Genomic DNA, 19,715 nt, shown 5'->3' with positions numbered 1-19,715 from the left:
AAAACGTTGAACCTGCCACTATCTTCATCTAGGGAAATTAATATAGCTTCCATTAGTGACTTTCTACCAGCAAAAATGGACAGTGGTTTTATTAGATGGGCGGGGAATGGTTTAACCCCAGTGAATCAATTATTTGAGGGTACTACGCTCAGAAAATATAACAGCAAAACTTCGGCTCAGGGTGGACATTTATTTAGAAAGTAGGTCGCCAGTTTTACAATATATAGCAAATTGAAAGTGTGCAATTTTTACCTGTCACTTTTATTTAGGAAAGTTACTCTTCACCTCTGAGGTTCTTGTAGTGGTATGCCTATTTTTTTAAATTATTTTTTATTTTCGTATTTTTATGTATCAAGATTATCTATATCGGTACCATGTTGTGTGAGACTCTGTCAAAGATCTTGTTCTAATAAATGTTAAAAAAAAAAGAGTTTCCACCTATTATTAGTTGATGAGAGATCATATTAGGTAGTTTGGATAGAAAAGTTAATATATAATGCTCATCATCGCAATTAGGTGCATATATGTTAGCAAGAGTAATTGGGTAGTTGTTGAGATTACCCATCACTATCACATATCTCCCCTGGGGGTCAGATATAACCTCTGACAATGAGAAAGGTATTGATTTTTTGATTATTATTGCGGTGCCTCTACTTTTAAAATTAAATGAAGAATGGAATATATGTCCTACCCATTTGCAGCGTAATCTGTGATGATCTTGATTTCTTAAGTGCGTTTCTTGCAAGAATGCAATATCTGTTCCCAGCTCTTTAAGATGAGCCAGTATATTGCCTCGCACGAGGGGAAAGGCTAAATCAGTTACGAAAGTTTGAATTATTTTGTCCTGAAAGATAATAGTATAATAAAATGATGCAATGATCATGAAGATATACATCTCTATACATCCCTTTTTGTGCATTAGTATCTCACCTTTTTTTTGTGGCAAAGTAAGTAGGAATGAGCCACTCCAGAAATAAACAGAAATGAAGCTCAGTATTACTGACATCATTACCACCATCTGCCATTAAGAGAGCAAGGATAAAGTGAGTGAGAAAAACTGTGCTAGTTGTGATTTTGACTTCTGTTCTCTCCTTTTTCTGTCCTTTAAAGGTCAAACTAAAATCAGTGAGCGCTAGAAATTATATTGTTCATTACCCGTTTCAGCCTTCCTCTCCTTTAGGGTTAGATTCATTATAAAAGTTTGGCCTATTTTGTCTGAACTAAATGAAAGTATACAAAATAATAGCATGAAATAGAATAATGATAATTCCTATTGCAACTCCAGAAGTCCCTCTTTGTATTTAAATGTTTTCTCCATTAGTCAAACAAATAAGTGGGCCAAAGTGGGTTTTAACAGTATGCCTAAAGATAACAAACATACACTCATCCTTAATACTGTTTTATGTAATGATTTATAGAGTTGTTTCAGGGAAGCATGTAGAAGAAAATCCTCTCTTCAATTGTCCTCAGGTGGGTGTGTGATGTTTTTCTTAACAAACTTCTCTGCCTTGCTGTGGACAGTGAACGAGTGTCTGGTGTTGTCCATCCTGTAGGGGACTCCCGCTCAGCCTTCACCTGGTTGAGCGATGCTCGGAGCCTGCCAACCTCAAGGCTCATGTCAAACCCACTATCCTGTCAGTTGCGTCGCTGAGTGATTTGCCCATTTCTTTCTGCTCGTCCGCCGTCTGTGTGTGTTTGTTGCGTAGGGCCTCCATCTTCTGCAGAATCTCGTCCCGAAGCGTGTTGATATCTGCTTTGGCTTCTTCAGGGAGATAGGAGATGTCGTTCCTGATCACACGGTTCATGCTTTCTATCTGTGCTTTAATGTTGGTCGTCATCCCCTCTCGATATGCCTGTAGCTCACTTCTTAGGGTCCTCACAGAGATTGGTAAAGCTTGCTCATTGTCCGCCATATTTTGCTCTTTCTCAGCCGCGGTCAGTGGCGTTAAAAGTTTCTGTGTGTATCTTCGGTTGTTCGCTTTTTTCATGACAGGGCGTGTAGTCTTAGCGGATTAATCTTCAAGAGGCTACCCAAATCTCTTACTTTAGTTGGTCTAGGAAATAATTTGTAAAAAGAGTATGACGGAGCTTGCTCTACCTACTACCTACTCCGTGCGTCCGGAAGCGGAAGTCTTTTTAAATCATTTCATTATTCCTCCATTAGTGTCAATATTATTATTTTAATTATAAAAAAAAGTCTGACTGAGCTAAAAGTAACGGTAATACAACTATTCTCTCTCTTCTCTCCTCTCTCGCCCATTTCTCTCCTCTCACCCCAACCAGTCGTGGCCACAACTGAGTTCAGTTCTGCTAGAAATTTCTTACTGTTAAAAGGGTGTTTTTTCTACACAGTCACCAAGTGTTTACTCATTGTGGGAACTGTTGGGTTTCTCTGTACTATTTTGGGGGGGCTCGATCTTACTATGTAAAGTGCCTTGAGATAATGTATGTTGTTATTTGGAGCTATACAAAAGAATTTGAATTGAATTGATGACAAATAACATGATTGCACATCAGATATTAAAACTGCACAAAAACCTGAGTGAGTTAAAAGTGCAGAATATGGATCATGTGGTCGAGTAGACGCAGTCCAAGGCTAAATTCACATTACTACATTTTCATTTCGTGAGTATGGACAGGGATTAACAGTAATCAATAAAATTTATCTGAGGAGCCTTGCCAAACATAACATAACAATAAACCTGCATCAATTGATTTTTCCAGGCATTTGGGGGCATCATAACAAGCTTTTAAGCTGTTTGTTATGTTGACAGATCATCACTTGAGCGAGTTGATATTGCAATTCGTTTGGGAAACATACTTAACACAAATAGCATCAAGGAAATATTTATTTCCTCAAGTGTAATATTGCAGAATTTCCTCGACAACAGCTGCCTGCTGCTTCATGAAAAGACGACACTAATGAGAACTGAGAGAGCTAAGATAGTGAAGTTGTTGCCATGAGTACCAAAAATAAAAGAGGTTGAACTGCTCTGAAGATATGATGGGGGGCAATATAATTAAGTGAACATTCTGTCGGTTGCCACTATACATAACTTCTTTCATTAATCCATTTAAAAATAATAAAAATATAGATTTTTTTTTTATTTTAAGTATAGGTTTAGAGAAAAAAAAATCTAATCGCTGTCCTTCATGCAGAGCCCAGCAATATCAGTGTAACCATGTAATACTTATTTAATGCTCGGCATTTTGGGGGCAGTGGGCATACAGAAGTTAAAAAAGGCCTGTAAATCTATTTTTAAGCCTGTCAATCCGCACTAACCCTGAAGCTCTAAAGCAGTAAATAGTAATATAAAAAGTTATTTACAGGCTTGTTTGCTCATGTAACCCCATAACAACATATATCATGAATAATCATGACACAACAGTCATATTTTTTATGAATAACAATTTATTAATTAAAAAAATGGGGGGGAAATTCAGAATTTTCAAAGAATATTAGCAAAACTCAATGACCTGAATGTAAGCCTTGATATTCCCACAGACAGTTTTTCTCCTTTTTTTTACGGACTTTGCACTTGCTGCAGAGTGTTGGTGAATCCTTCATCCCAGTGTCTGCAGCGTCCTCTTTTCATCTACAGTGAAATGTGCGATCATGTCCTTGGGTATATCGACTAAGGTGGTGCATAGAAGTCCTCTTAGCTGGGACCCTCTATTTGGTGGACTCAAATCACCTGAGGATGGTCTCTTCTGAGCAGTCAAAGGGCTCCTTGATGGCACTGTCTGTGTTACTGGGCTCCCATTGCCTGAAGAAGGTTGTCCTCTTTGGTGTGTTCACCAGGATGAGAGAGGATGTTAGTTGTCCCTGGAACAGTCTCCTGTTCAGTAAATTTTGGTGGCTTTGTCCCATCGCTGAATCAACATCACCTGACAATCCAAGTTCAGATTTGGCTCGTACTCCGTTGACACTTCAAAGTGACAGATCATGTCAGAGATTTTAATTTTTTTATTTTTTTTACCACAATTAGAACCCCCGTGGGTGTGGCTGGCCTTGCACTTATTGTTTAGATTAGATGAATTTCCCCTTGAAAGGAATCACAGAGTTGTGCTATTCAGGTCCACTTGCAGACCATTCGCACCTGTCCCTGAACAAAGCAACAACCATCCCCCAGAGCAATTACATCCCAACATTCTAGAACATTTTAAAACCTGTTTCTGAATTACACTTTTGAACTGATAAGATACAGATGCACTTCAAATTCTGCTACAGAGTTTCAACCAGGAATTGTATAAACTCAAAATTGGAACTTGTAATTGTAAGAAGATACATTTAGAATTTAGGAATAATCAAAAGGATTATATTTATATTCGTATTTTTTCCATATGTGAACATGTGAGAAGTGCAATGTCCCCGGGTAATGTGTAAGGTGCACAGGCTATTTTGACTACCACTCTCACCCAGTGTTGTAAAATTGCAACATGGACAAAACGAGCTCAAACTCTAATTTGATGAATGTATTCCACAGTAACTTGTTATCTACCTGTTCTAGACATTGTAATAAACACACAAAAAAATAAATAAACAAGTAGATGAGCTTCGAGGAAAGTCGGCATGTTGTGTGAGTTCATGGCCATGTGGCCAGAACTGTATGTATATTTACCACCCAATAAAAATGTGAGGCTAAACAACAGGAATCATTGACTATGTTAATGTGGTCTTTAGGGATATATATAGGGGTGGGTATTGGCAAGGACTTCACGATACGATACGCATCACGATACATGGGTCACGATACGATTATATCACGATACATTGCGATACGATGCATATTGCGATATATTGCGATATTCCACATAGTTAACTGAAAGCAGCAGACAAATTGAGTCAAAACAACGTAATTCCTATTCAATGTATTTCTCCATTCTTTAATAGCACTCTTGCGCTTTAACTGAAAGCACTGCAGTGGACAATCTGACATTTAAAACAAGAAAATAAAGTGCTTATGCACAGGTACTTAACACAATGAACTGAAATGTACAACATAGACATAAACTAAAAAGATTATTGATATAAATATCTGCATGCATAATAGTTATGTAGCAACAATCAACTGTGCTGGACACTGCGCAGCATTTGATTAAACATAATAATATAACTGTAATAACCTGAGAGCAGAGAATTATGGCAAAACATCACATTAAATATATATAGTATACAATATTAAATATATATAACCCTATATAAACAAAATAAATAGAACATATAGTCAGTATGATGTAAACATAGAACATGTAGTCCAACCCTTGGATGGATACATTGGCAGGCCTAATTTTTCAGATTTTTGTTTAGGAACAGAATCTGATCAAGATGGTCTGGGGAAAGTGCACTCCTCTGTGCTGTGATCATGTCCCCTGCAGTAGAAAAAACTCTCTCCGAAGAGACGCTAGTCCCCGGGATACACAGGTATCTCTTTGCAACGTGTGACAAGAGAGGATACTCGCTCTGATGATCTTTCCACCAGTCCAGTGGATTGTTCACAAGTGGCAGGGGAGCTTCCTCCTTGTATCTTGCCATCTCCTCCTTTGCCTGGTCCTCTGCGGTTTTCAACTTCTTTGCAGCACCTGCAGGAGGGGTGGACAACACAATAAATTAATATCAATAATCTCACAACAAAGTGTCATTCATCATTTTTTATACATTTTCAGTATTTCAATATACATTATTTATTTGCAGCATCAGTCACAGTGACTTGATGCAGCACCCTTTTATTACAGGGTACTAGGGAAGTTCAATTTGTTCAAGCAGAACACAATAGACTTGACATATTTGTTTTTCAGACATGTTTGCATGATGGGAAATCATGGGCACTCTTTGTAGTTTTCCCAGTGGCCTTTAAAGTATTATCACACTAACCTGCAGCATATGTTTGACCAAGTAGGTCAGCTAGAGAGCAAGAATGCCTGGATCTCTTGAACGGTACTGCAGAGATGTCTTCTTGCACAGGACCTTGATTGCTGTCCTCGTCGTCTTCTGGCAATACATTCACATCAGTCTCTGTCTCTCCTGTCTCCACTCCAGTCTCACTCTGCTGAAAAACAATAATGCGATAGCATTAGCTTTAGAATATCAGTAAATATTAAGTGCAGTACAATAAGTGACAATTGAATTAAATGTATCATACTTGTAATATAAATATTTGACTATCATTCAGTAGTATTTATGCTTTTTAAACTGTGAAAATGTGAATGGATATTTTTAAATGTTGTATTGATAAATATTGACAGCAGTCTTATGTTACCTGAAATGCCCCCTTGCTCCTTGCAGCTTCTGTGATGATTCTAGCACAGATGTCCTGGCGTTGGTCTTCTGAAAGGAAGGGCAGGGCCTTTAACCTCGGATCCTTAGCTGAGGCCACACAAAGTCTCCTGCTCGTCCAAACACCTCTTTTTAAGATCCTGGCATACAGAAGATTTGATTTCCCTTGTCAAGTTGGAATCAGTTGGACTGTCTTGTAGATCATGGATCAGCTGGGCATGGAGTGGTGCTACAACTGATAGTGTTGGAGTTGTCTCCTGTGACATAACAAGTGTAGCTACCTTCATGGGCTTCATAGCAGTGACTACTTCTTCAGCAGCTGTTATGTCTGACTCGCTTAAGGTGCAGATCTCCTTCTCTGTCTTCCTCACCTCAGCTGAGAGGAGGGCAGCATGGATGGCTGGCTGTTGCTCTAGGAAGCGCTGCAGCATGTCATGAGCACTGTTCCATCTGGTAACAACGTCAGCTACCAATTTGTGTTGAGGCAGATTTAGCAGCTTTTGTTTTTCACGCAGAACATGGCTGGCTGTGGTGCTGCGTCTGAAAAAGCTGGTTATTTGTCTCACTCTTCTGAGCAACCGTGCGACTGGTGTTAGCTTCAGCGCGCGCTGTGAAGCCAGATTTAAGGTGTGCGCGAAATGTAGCATACCACCTAGCTGCGCTGCGATGGTCATGTTTGACGCATTGTCAGTGACTATGGCTGGGTCCTTGCTTGTTATGTCCCATTCCTCCAATGCACGTTTCAACAGCTCGGCGATGTTACTGCCAGTATGGCTCTCATGCATTGCCCTCGTCTGCAACACATGAGAAATAAGTTTCCACTCCTGATCGATGTGGTGCGACGTGATCGTAACATAAGACTCAGTGGCTCTCGATGTCCAACCATCGCAGGTAAGGGCAACTCTTTCAGTCAGGGAAACGGCAAGAAATATTGTAACATGTGAGATGTAAACTGCATTTTTTTTTCATAAGTGACATCCACTTTAATAGATTACTACAACAGTTTTGGGTGTTATAAGCCACGGCCATTTTTAACAAGCAGCACACTGTTGTAGGCGTGGCCTCAGGAGTGACACTAGATCATACCCTCCAAGTTTCGTAAAAATTAGTCCTTAAAGATGTTGTCGGTAGGATTGAAAGAAGTGTGGACATAGTCTCAGAATTCAAAATCACTCCGTCTGGAAAACTCTCAAAACAGATTACACCGCTTGGACACAAACATATTTTCAGCTATTATGCCACAAACAACGCTAGCCATAGTACTGTGAATGTATCAACTAACAGCCTGATTACAACAACACAGTAGCATGCGGTATAGTTACAGAGTGCGACAATAACATAGAAAATAAAAGATAAATGAAACAGAGATAATTACCGGTCAAGCAGAACGCATCGTTTGTGAACCTTGTCGGTGTCATTGCTTCTGTGGAGCCGCTCCGATGTTTAGATCTACTCGATGTGCTGCCTTCTTTTTAGCACGTTTTTGCTCGTGGTCTTTGTCGTATATGCATTTTCTGGCAAAGGAGCCGGGCAGTTTTTTCGATGCTTGGCGCTTCTCTGCCACGGTGTTTTCAAACTAACTACGCTTCTGCTGCGAGCTCCTCGTTGCGAAGACGTGAGCTTGGTCGTGATAGAGCGAGTGAGTGTGTGTGCACAGGTTCTGCAGCGCTGCGCAGCTCGTACCCGGATGATTGACAGAGTGGAGAGACGCCCCCTGGCTGTGGAGATTTTAGTTCAGCCGTGGTGGATTCTGGAAAATGGCATTGAAGGCAGGAGAGGGAGCTGAATGACCCAGAGTCTGTCACAGACGATCTGTCTCACATATTACTACCAGGATATAGCGACAGTTTCAACAAAGATGAAAAAAAGTTATTTTTGCAAATCCTACCTGCAGCACCTTTAATGAGATGTAATATTTTTGTATTTGTAGTGCCCTCTAATGGCAATCTTTGGTCCAGAGCCTCACAGTGACACGGGAAAACAAGAATGTCAAGTTTTGCGTTGATAGCTGATTTACTTTGGCCTAGATATGCTAAAGTTCCTGCAATATACATATACATATATATATATATATATATACATATATATATATATATATATATATATATATATATATATATATATATGATATACACCTGTGTTTGTACATATTGGTCAATAATTCATATTCCAAAGTTAAATACCTAATTAGATTGTAGTTAAAAGGTCAATCGAATATATTATTTTCGTAGTCCTGGAAAATTCTACAATATTTTCCTTATTAAAATAGAAAAAGAATAAACATTACTGTACAGTGTAGATTGTTTACCTGCAGCAAAAATGCTGTCAACATTTAAATGTTTGATGTTAAAATTGAGTAAACATCAAGAGTTAAAACAGTTTCATAGCATTTATTATTTTATATTACATAATGAAAAAATAGAACTTTAAAATAGAACTTAACATTTTAAAAGAAATAGACCTACTCTACCGCTTCTAAATTCAACACTACACTGCTATTCTCATACAATAATTTATATATCTTAAATTTTACAGGCTCCTTCATTTGGGGTGACAACCTCTGCAGGGAAGGTGCCAGGCTCAAGAGGAATTGCTCATCCTCTGAATGGGGGGCTGGAGCAGGTGGACCAGGCCTCCTCAAAGATTCGAGGAGAAGTGCCTCAATCTCATCCTCATCTCACTCCCCCTGTTCCTCTTCCTGGTCCTCCCGGAAACTATGAAATGAAAAAATTAGTTTTGTAAAATGAGTTCATTCCTTCAATGCAATAGTTGGTGAAGTTAATATTTGTCGAAATATTGACAGGCAACAGGCAAACAGACAGGTTTTGTATCCAATACTTGTCAGTGACAAAAATAATTTGTCGCAGGAATTTCACAAAATATTATATTATACCATAAGAAAATGCAACCCAGCTTTTATCATGTACACACCTGTGAATCTCTTTGCTGCTGTGGGAGCAGCATAAGTAGAGCAGCAGAGGCGACAACAGGATCAGCAGGAGCAGAAGGAGCATCAGCAGGAGCATCAGCAGACTTGGCTTCACTTGAAGACTCATCTTGCATGTCTAGCAAAGATTGCAGCACATAGAGCTTTTTACCATGCGCACATACATCATATAGTTCCAGGCATAATATAAAGCCTTCAACTTTCTCATTTAGTGCACTGAACCTTGGCAGCAAGAACTGACCCCAGACTCGCCTGTATTTCCCTTTTGTTTTGTTCATAGAACAACTTAATAATCCTTCTACACAAACAACATTTTTCTTATGACTTTCCCATGCTGTGTGCGTGTCATCGGTAGTCAACAGAATTCTGAAGTCAGTCGCTGATGACCCTGATGCTGCGTCCTCAGCATCCTTTGGGGTGTTGTACTCTGTGGTCCCGTCTTCCTCAACCCTCCACCCCATGTTACCATTCGTCTCTCTCGGAGTAATAAAGGGGTGGAGGAAAGACAGGACCTCAGAGTACTTCCACCTTTTTCCTGTCCCTGCTGCTGAGTCACTCCTTTTCTCAGTCTCCTTTCTCCTCTCTTTCAGGTACGTGTCCCTGAGCCCTTTCCACCTTTCCCCGACAAACCTCCTCTGAACAAATACACACACACACACGCACACACACATAATGCAGACATGCCGATGGGAAACCCACATAGCGCTGGAGCTAGTGCTAACTAGGTTCGTAGTGCCACAAATAGTTTAAATCAAGTACAGATACATGTTTTCAGAACTTACCAGGTATTCCAACTGTCCCGCTCATGTCCTGGAAAGGCCTCTCCTTCTTCGACCGGTTACGGTATGCATAGCAGGTCGTGTCGTAGAGCTCGGGGTTCCCAGAGATAGTTATAATTACTTTTTCTGTCAACGACGGGACACCTGATGACAGTGACGTAGGGAGAATTCCAACGCTCATTGGCTATTGCATCAATCTGTCGTCCGAATATATCGCCTGAGTCTAGTCGAAATTCGAGTCTAGTCCTGTCTTTGCATTGACTCTGTATGTAATCTACTCGCGCGAAAAATTTGCGTTGCGTCCGGTGTTAACGCACCATAAGAGGTGCAATAGGCCACGCCCATTTTGACTAATCAGTACACCATTGTAGGCGTGGCCAAAGGAGTGGCCCTTAATCGTACCCTCCAAATTTCGTAAAAACCTAATCAGCCCTTCATGTATATAAACTTTTCGGATTTGTAGTGACCCCTAGAAGCCAATCTTTGCCAAATTTGTTGGTGAACCTAAGAGTGTCATGGCAAACAAAAATCTAAAGTTTTGCATGGGAAGCATTTAATTTGGCTGAGATATGTAAAAGTTGGTGTTTTTGCAGCTAGCTACACAAATTTGTTGGTACGTAATTTCCGGATTTTTGAATGGAGCAAAATTCTTTTGACAACATTTTGTCAGCATCGTCTGGAGATGCTACGCGCCAAGTTCTGTACAGATTGGACACACGGCCTAAGAGTAAAAAAAAAGTAAGTTTCCAATAAATTGTAATTTTGCGGTGAAAGTTTGGGCAGAAATGGGCGTGGCCAATATAAGGACGTTCAGCTCCATTCAGGGAACGTATGGATATAAGGTTTATAAATGTGCGATCTATGGTATGGGAGTTATAGGCCAAAACGCCTTTTTTATTGTAGCGCCCCCTATTGGCAGAAGTGTGCCTGAGGTGTGTGCAGGGTGCTGGAACAGTCCTGGAAATGGCACTGCTGCACCATGCATCATTTAGGCTGTATTGACACTTTTATTACTTTTATTTTTTTTAAACAAGAATAATCTTAGTGAAAACAATACGGTTCCCAGCAACTGGTACTGGGATCCGCGTTGCCTTGCATACATGAATCCTCTGGAGAACCAAATACGACAAAGCTGCCTGATCTAATTAGATTTTACATGTTCTGAAAGGCTCACAGGAGATTGCAATGACTCAATGATTAGGGGTCCAAGCCAGCGGGGGCTTGGAACTGCAATTGCAAGTAGCAACGCGGTCACCAGTTCCAAAACACCAATTTAAGCGCATCTCGGCCAAATTAAATGCTATCAACGTAAAAGTGCCTTTTTAGGCATGACACTCTGAGGTTCCACATCAAATTTGCAGAAGATTTGCTTCTAGGGGGCGCTACAAATTCGAAAAGTTATTTCATGAAGGGCTCATTAGATTTCATTGAGCCATACACCTCACACACCAGAAATTACAACTGTGTACAACAAGGTGGCGCTATGATCAAGTTAGATGTGTTTTGGACTATAACTCCCACATTACACATCGCACATTTAATAAACTTACATCCAGTTATTCCTTGAATCACGCTGAATCCCATGAAGTAGGCTCCGCCTATTTGCGCAAATATTTTTTTCCGCTTAATCGCGGCGTGCAAAACCAACTTTTTCAAACTCCTCCTAGGGTTTTTGCCCGATCTGCCTGAAACTAGGTATATAGTATCTTCAGATGGCCCTGACAAAAACAAATCATTTTTGTAGCCAGACGCCAAATACAAACTTTAGTATATCTAGACCAGAGTAATTGTTATTGACTAAAAACTTCACATTGTTTGACGTGTTACTGTGAGGCTCTGGACCAAATTTGACAAAGATTGGCCATTAGGTGGCGCTGCATCTCATTAAGGACTCATTCAATTTTTACCAAACTTGCAGGTTACGATCTAGTGTTCCGCTTTCACACGCTCCAAGAGTCGTCCGGGGGGGGGGGGGATGGGTACTCGCGGAGATGTGAATCTTTTTCACACAGGATTTGCACGCAAGGACAAAGGAATTCGGTAGTGTGGAGAGATTTTGGCTATTTAAAGTCCGACAAGAAGCAAAGTAGATGCGTGCGCTGCAAACTGTGTCAACTTTATTTTGCACTGTGTTTACCCCCCTGCTCATGTGTCACAATTCTGAGAATTCTGCAAAATTCATCCACTTCATGGCCCTCCACAGTGGACCAAAAAAGGTAGTGTCCATGACACCTGCACTTCACTTTGCAAGCATTCCACAATGCTATGCATAATTTTTTACAGGGGATAAAATAAAATTTCATAAAAAGTTGGGGGGTGAACATATTTTTGGGTACAAATTACTTGAACAATAGTTTCTATTGTGATGAACACTAAAAATGGGACTAGGATCAACAGTAATAAAGTGATTGTTTGTTTATTCTCTAATGTGAGTCTGACATCTCAAAGTACTGCTCTGGGGTCTCATTTATAAAACTGTGCGTAGGATCCTATTAAAGTGTATGTGCGCCCAAAAGCCAAAAATGGTGTATGCCAAAAAAAAGTCTGACTTTTGAAACCATGCGTACGCACACCTGTAAGCAATTCTCCCTTTATAAATCACAGATCACCTACAAGTGTGCGTACGTGAATCAGCCTCATATCCCCCTGTACATGCCCATTGTTAACCATAAATAGTCAATGCAAATCACCTCATGAATCCTGATCCTGGCATGCAATTGTTCTTTCGTTACGGTGAATTATGGCGAGAGGTAAGAAAGGAACCAAAAAATGTAACTTCTCAGACACTGAGAAACACACCTGTAGGGGAGGTGTATACCCAGAAAACAACGTTTGGTGGCCACAGCAGCGGGATCACTAATAAAAAGAAGCAGTGCGAGTGACGACGTGTTTCTGCTGCTTTCAACTGTCAGTGGGACAGAGCGGACAGTGGCAGAACTTAAGTAAAAAATTACATCTTTTTACTCCTTTATCAACATGTATTTAATTTGTGTTGCTTGAGTATTTGAGGAAGTTTCACTTTGATGTGCTCATTTATTTTAAATGTACAAAATTCACAATCTCATGCATGTAAAATGGAGGCAATTGTAGGTTTTTGTTTGAGTTTTTTTTGTTTCATTTCTTGTTTGCATAGAAAAGCATAATTTTTAGTAGGGATGGGACGATACCACAGTAAAATAAAATATTAATAATTCATTGTTCAGGATGCACTTTACTTAACCTTTTTTTGCCCCCAATCCATGTCATTTAATATTGCGATACCGAGTCCCAATCCAATACTTGTATTTTCCTAGATCATACAGTTGCACAGTGCACACTTCAAGTTAATTACAGTTTTTAAAATGTACATGCTTGACAATTATATAGCTCTGCAATGCATCAGGAAAAAACATTGTCTGCATCCATGTTCCTTAATGTTTATATATATATATATATATTATCATTATTATTATTATTATTATTATTTTTAAACCCAACTGAAAATATGAAAATGTCGCTCATCACAATTGAACTTAGTGCAGCATTGGTTTCCATTTGTTTTTTAAAAGAAAATAACTAGCTTCTACATTGAGTCTATTCCCTGACACATCCTTGATGACACTGCCCCAAGAGCGAGGTTAAAAAATCAGTCATAGGCTGGACACTGGAGAGAAGTAACTAATAAATGTGGGGAAGCATCAGTCACTGATCCTGCCTACAAAGCGAGCGAGTGAGTCTGACTCCTCCCCTACGCAGTTGGAGTGAGTAGGGGAGAAGCTAAATGCAACAGAGCCATTGTTAATGCTATTAGTGATAAATGTGTTGTTTTCCCTCCACACTTTTGTCACATGAGTGGAGAAGAGAAACGCAGTAAAACCAAATCTTGTCTTAATTAAAACAAGAAGTCAAGCATTTTGCCACATCGGTGTAATAAAGCACTGCTCAAGAGTGTCCACTAAAGCAGCAAACCACTAGCCACAGAGAAAGTTTAAGGCTGAGGACAATCAGAGTAAACGGAAGATCCTGCAATCCACTTAGTTGCAGGAATGAGATTTGAATGCTCACAAGTTTCCATGGGAGTAATGAGCTCTAAGGAAAACTCTTAGACCTTTTGTCTATGTGCATGTTTGAGTATTGTATGTTGTGAAATTGGTTGCAACAACTTGCTAATTTCCTGAAAACAAGCTTAATATGAGGCACAACAGGTGGTCTGCTTTTGTAATTAGCATTGCCTCCGATAACATTCATCTTAATGGAAAACAATGTGATGACCATAGACTGTATATAAAAAGGTTGTAGTCACCGGTTTGGAAATGGAAGCCAATGTGGAAGTGCCTGAATCCTGTATTCTCTGGAATCACCAGCAGAGGGCAACCCTCATTGGTTGTAAAGAGTAGTCCTTTTCTATAGAAATCTATGATAATGTCAATAAACATTTTCCTGAGGAGTTTATCGTCTCAATTCGTCTCAAGTCTTCTCTAATACAGCATGATGTTCATTTAGTAAATTATGGTCTAATTTAGAGTAAAATAGACTTTAAAGCATGGTATGCTCTGGAGTGTGGATACAGCATGATTGACAGCTAGTACCTTCCAATTGCAGGTGATGCAGGTGTACAGTAGGTGGTCGCGCAGTGGACGAGCTCTCAGTCAGACCCCGGCCCCCTCTAATATGTGTGATTGAAAAACACCGAGATAGCGCTGGTCAAAATGCGAAACTTCAAAACAAGTGATGAATTTCCAGGGCATTGGGCCACATATTTCAATTATTGGCTTATCTACTGCTAAAGATTTGTGTGTTATTTTGTGAATCTGTCATAAGCAAACCTAGTCTCATAAAAAAGTCAGATGTTGTCAGTGTGACCTGTTTGCAAGGAGGATGATACTGCTGTCACTCCTCTGAGAGACAGCAAGGTCCACAGTCTCCCACTGTGTTTGAACACTACTGAAATGCCACATCTCTGCGCCCTGGATCATGTTAACCAATAGCACTACACATAACAGTGATGCTGAATGACACACTCATGACACCAGATGCCATGTCTGTCTAAGTGGTATATGGACACTTCCTGAAGTGCTGCTTCATCCCAACTCCTCCAGTCAGTAAATCATGAAGCACAAGTGTACATCCTGCAGAGAGGGCTGATGGATTGGTTTACTTATCTAACTGATTTGCATGATTAAAGTGGCTGAGTACTTGGCAATATGGTGGTGGTATCACAGAAAAAAACACATAATAATTCAAAAAGTACAACGCTACTGAGAGTGTAGGGATATTTTGACATATAGTTTGAAAAATATTTAAAGCATTTACAGCAAAAGATACATGTATGTGGTTCTGACACTTGAAACATATTTAGGTCAAGGTTTAAAACAGTTATTCCCAGGGCCTTTTTAATATTGTTTGGGATGTCACTGTTTCAGCCGTGCTTCTTATCTTATGTCAGGTGTTGCTGTGTTAAACAAAACAAGTGAAGGAATTCAGTGTCTTGTGATATTTCTGAGACTGAATACGACATCTTTGTGGCTTCAGTGTTTGTCAGAGCAATGAAAGACGTTTGGCTGCCATCATTTCTTGACAGATACATTCTCAAACTTGTGAAGACCTTTGCTATGCCGCTGCTTGCAAACATTAGCTACTGTACAATCCATGTATCTTAAAACAAGAATATATAGTTTCTGATCTATATTGCAGTTCTCTGGTTAAAACTGGTTTCATATTTTAGTAGCAGTAATTTATTTTTAAAAAATCAACTGGTAGTGCATGCTTATAGTTTCAATAAAATGTTAAACATTCTGATTGCCTGAATCTTAAAGTCTGAGGAATTATTTTCTTCGTCATATCAAGTCAACAGAGGGACAAATAGCCTGTAATTGGGATGCTGTTTTAACCCTTTTTCCACCGACAGAAGGATAGTTCAGTGATTTTGAAGTGGGGTTGTATGAGGTACTTATGCATAGTTAATATGGAGATGGTGATCAGCGCTGTCATTTTACAGAGTTTGGAGGAGAAGTGGAAGTAGCGAAAGTCAGAGTCCAACTGTTACAGAGGGGACCACTGAAAAACGTTTTTTTCGCCAAATTTTTAAATGCTTTTAAATGAATGACCTGCCTTACTCTCTCAGTACTGATTGGCTATTACTAGTTGCCTTTGTTGTTAGGTTGGTAACATGAGGAATGTTTATTGGTTAGAGATAGTATAAGAATATCAGGGTCCACCAATCAGAGGCAGAGTAGGGCGGGTCATGCCTCACCCTCAGTGCCTCACCCTCAGTTCTATCTATTCTACAGTAGCTTTAAATTGCAGGTTACATGAAGGAAGGTGCATGATCAAAATGTGCATGCACCTGCATGTGTGTTTGTATCTGTATACATAATTAATTGAATGTGTGTGTTAGGAGGAAGAGGAGCTGCTCTTTTGACTTTGCCTGCCAGCTGAGGCAAAAGAATACAGGGGGTAACAGAGTAATATCATTCTATTTAACAGATGTTCAAGTAATTTTTTATGAGAAGCAAATATTTTCACAAGGACAAAGACGAGGGGGAAGGTTCTCCAAAATGAGAACATTTTGTTTATCCTCACAGCCTTCACAAGGTAATGTGAATGTACTGCTAACATTATAACCAAGATGAAGGTTTACTTTAGAGTAGCTGTCAATCGATTAAAAAAAATTAACTAATTAATCGCACAATTTGCTGTGATTAATCATGTTTAATCACATTTTTTTTCTTGAGGCTGAAATTTGTAATAATGGATATTTAAATGTAAAATTATGGATTTAATGTAGAATTAACACAAAGGAAGTATTTAAATTCAAATGTTTGATAGAATTTTTTTTTTTACTTTGAGCACAGATTCTCTCCTGTGAACTACAGATTTCCAATAAAACCATCAAGGCCAAAGTGAATCACTGACGCCTCTCCGACATGTCCAGATATCTATTAGATAAATATCTGGACATGTCGGGGAACCATCTCCTGTGTGAGCTGTGATAGGTACAAGCTTGGGCAGAGGTCATGGAGATTGAGATTTTAGACCTATAGTCATTATGTTTCATTCGCTCTAATGTTCCTCAAAATCATTCTTTGATGATTGTTGCACAGTGACATGAAGCGCTAAAAGCACCCAACCCCCTGGTGTAACATGAATGTGGTTTGGTGCTTTTAACAAAGAAAAGCTGCTTTCCTGCACTAAGCCAAACTACTCCAGAGGGCTGTATGTTGTAACACAAATGTCCACAAAATTGCTCTAGACATTGTCTGAAATGTCGGAGAGACCCCATGTACAGCTGGAAAATCTCAGCGACTTAGTGGGCGTGTTGATAACTGTAAACAAAAACACTGCTTTTTGCAGCTGAATTATCTTCATGTCCTGCCTACTGCATGCTCTTCCCAGATGTCCCAGAATGTTTCGGAAATATTCTGTAGGTGTGAACACGTCTGACTTGCACAATCTCCTGCTGGATTCGTCATAAGTGAATGGCAAACTCTGGAGAAAGTCTGGACACTCCAGAACATTCTCCAGAGTTCATGTATGAAAACAGCTTAAAGGTTCCATATTGAACACCTTTCTGATGTTTTATTAGAAGTTTTGATATCATTAGGGAGGATATATATATATATTTTCTGAGTACCAAAAAACATCTCAATATGGTTTTATAGCTGTTTTTAAGGAGCTCTGCAAAGAAACAGGTACATTTTGGCCTGTCTAATAAATATCTGATGAGCCTCTCTTCTGATTGGCCGACTGTCTTCTGAGTGACACACGGTCAGGCCAACCACCTTCTCTGTTTACCGTGTGTCTGTTCACCGTGCTCAGAGCTGGCTCAGACCGTGCTGTCCCGGAGCGAGGAAGCTTCTGCCCTGGAGAAACTCTCTCCCAGCTTCCCGACTGCGCCAAAATTAAACGTTGACCGGTGTCGGCAGCGGCCTGCGTGGCGGAAGACGTCAGAGCGATCTACTGAGCTGTTGCTGGGCCAGAGACACTGGCGGATGTGCAGTCACAGTGGCCGGTCCGCACGCTCCCTCACTGTCCTGAACAGCAGGGGTGTCTGCCCCAGCAACAGCAACACGTCATGGGCCGTGGCTCCCACCGGTTACCGATGAATTTTGCAATGGTAAAATAATTCTGAGTTAGTTGTGGTCTCTTGTATCCTTGGGAATCCTGTGCAATGATTTAGCTTCCTGATTTTTCTTGTGTTGTTGATGGCTCAGCAATGGAATGACGGATGAGCGCTGGGGGTAAGGCAGCAGGCAGTGACTGCGTCGCTATGACATCAAATTTCCAAGTGCTGGGGAAGCGTAAAAAAAAAGCAGCTGCTCAATGGAGGCTGTGTGTATTTGTCTGCAATCTTAATCTTACCAATGACCACTGACTATAGTTTAAGTATATGTAGTGGACAAAACATAATATTGGCATCTGAATTGTAGTAGAGTAGAAGTATACTTTAAGTACAGTACATGCACTTACTCATTGAACAGGCTTGATATGTGCAATCTTTGGGCTGGAATTACCTGACAGTGCTAGTTTGGTTCTGTGGTGATTACTTGTTACTGCCATTGTCTCACATGCTTGCTTTGCTTATCCAGAGCTGCTTCCCACATTGCAAAGTTTTCTAACCTTAAGAAAGCTCCATTTTAGAGACAAGTTTCTTATTCTTATTATTCTGCTGACTGTGTCTAAGTGGTCTTTCTGTGTAGGTCAGAGTGTATTATGCAGTGAGGTATGTGTGGTGGGTTTGAGCAGTTAACTATGTTAACGTGTATTCACCAACAGTTTCATCTTTTAATAATCGTCTATGAGACCTTGCTTACTAATTCCCATCAACTGTGGGAAGGCAGCAGATTGGCCATTGTACAGCATGTAGACAGTGACGATGATGAAATGTCTGCTAAGAAAAGGCATGTGGGACCTGACCTTAAGGTCAGCCTTAATCAGATGTGTCATTTACAGCTTTAACAGCTGAGATGAATGACTACTGCGCTCTCACTCAGCTCCAATGTGTCACTGATTAGAGTTTCATTAAAAAAGTAATATGTGCAGCAGGCATCTCATCATGAACAATGAAATTGCTGTTGTGCAGTTCAAAACAAAATACATTTCCATGGAGAAATGTGACAGAGGCTGTTGAAAAGGAAGGCAATAGCAGGCTGGCAGCAGAGCAGAGTAAACACTGTCGCTGATGAGCTGAGAGGTTTCTATCAGCAGAGCTGTGATCAGAGGTTTTTCTGTGTTGCTAAACTAGTATTCCATGCACATTTATTGGAAGTGTACCCATGTCTGTGCCCTGATCTGTGTGTCGGCCAGTTGTGTGAGTGGGATTACAAAAAGACAAATGGAGGAAATTGGAGACTACTGGGGTAGGGTAAAGAACATTATGAATAAATCACTTACTGACATTCTGCATTTAACCCGTTTTTCTTAAGGAGCTTCAAAAGTTTGTCTAGCACAGCAAGGTTTCAGTGTGTGCAAGGGGAAGATTAACATGTGCATGTGCAATGCATGTCCTCGCTTTCCCTTCTGGTAGTAGATCATGGGGTGAGGGGTGCTATTTCCTCTGCACTAGCAACGGTAAAATACAGAGAGTTAAAATGATTCACATTAATTTTTAGTAGTCACTGGTGTAATATGAAAGTCCTTTGGTTCTATTTTAGTTGCCCAATGAAAGATGATATGTGGAGCAAATGTACAGTAACTGGTCAACCCTGACTGTCATTGAGCTGCCTGACCATTC

General features: G+C 40.1%; 1 protein-coding gene and 1 long non-coding RNA gene across 2 annotated transcripts in view; both read right to left on the bottom strand.

Annotated features, from left to right (window-relative positions):
* The window catches only part of tacr1a (tachykinin receptor 1a), a 75,230-nt gene that overhangs the window by 18,699 nt on the left and 36,816 nt on the right, over positions 1–19,715 (bottom strand). The gene's annotated exons all lie outside the window — the stretch shown is intronic.
* On the bottom strand, positions 4,924–7,227 carry LOC118314500. The gene is made up of 4 exons (XR_007030189.1): positions 6,404–7,227; positions 6,261–6,328; positions 5,876–6,050; positions 4,924–5,583 (listed from the first exon to the last, which is right to left on the bottom strand). It is a non-coding gene; the product is annotated as an uncharacterized LOC118314500 (long non-coding RNA).

Source organism: Scophthalmus maximus, chromosome 19 (assembly GCF_022379125.1).
Source record: "Scophthalmus maximus strain ysfricsl-2021 chromosome 19, ASM2237912v1, whole genome shotgun sequence".
NCBI classification, from domain to species: Eukaryota; Metazoa; Chordata; class Actinopteri; order Pleuronectiformes; family Scophthalmidae; genus Scophthalmus; species Scophthalmus maximus.
This window is presented reverse-complemented; position numbering and strand designations above follow the sequence as displayed.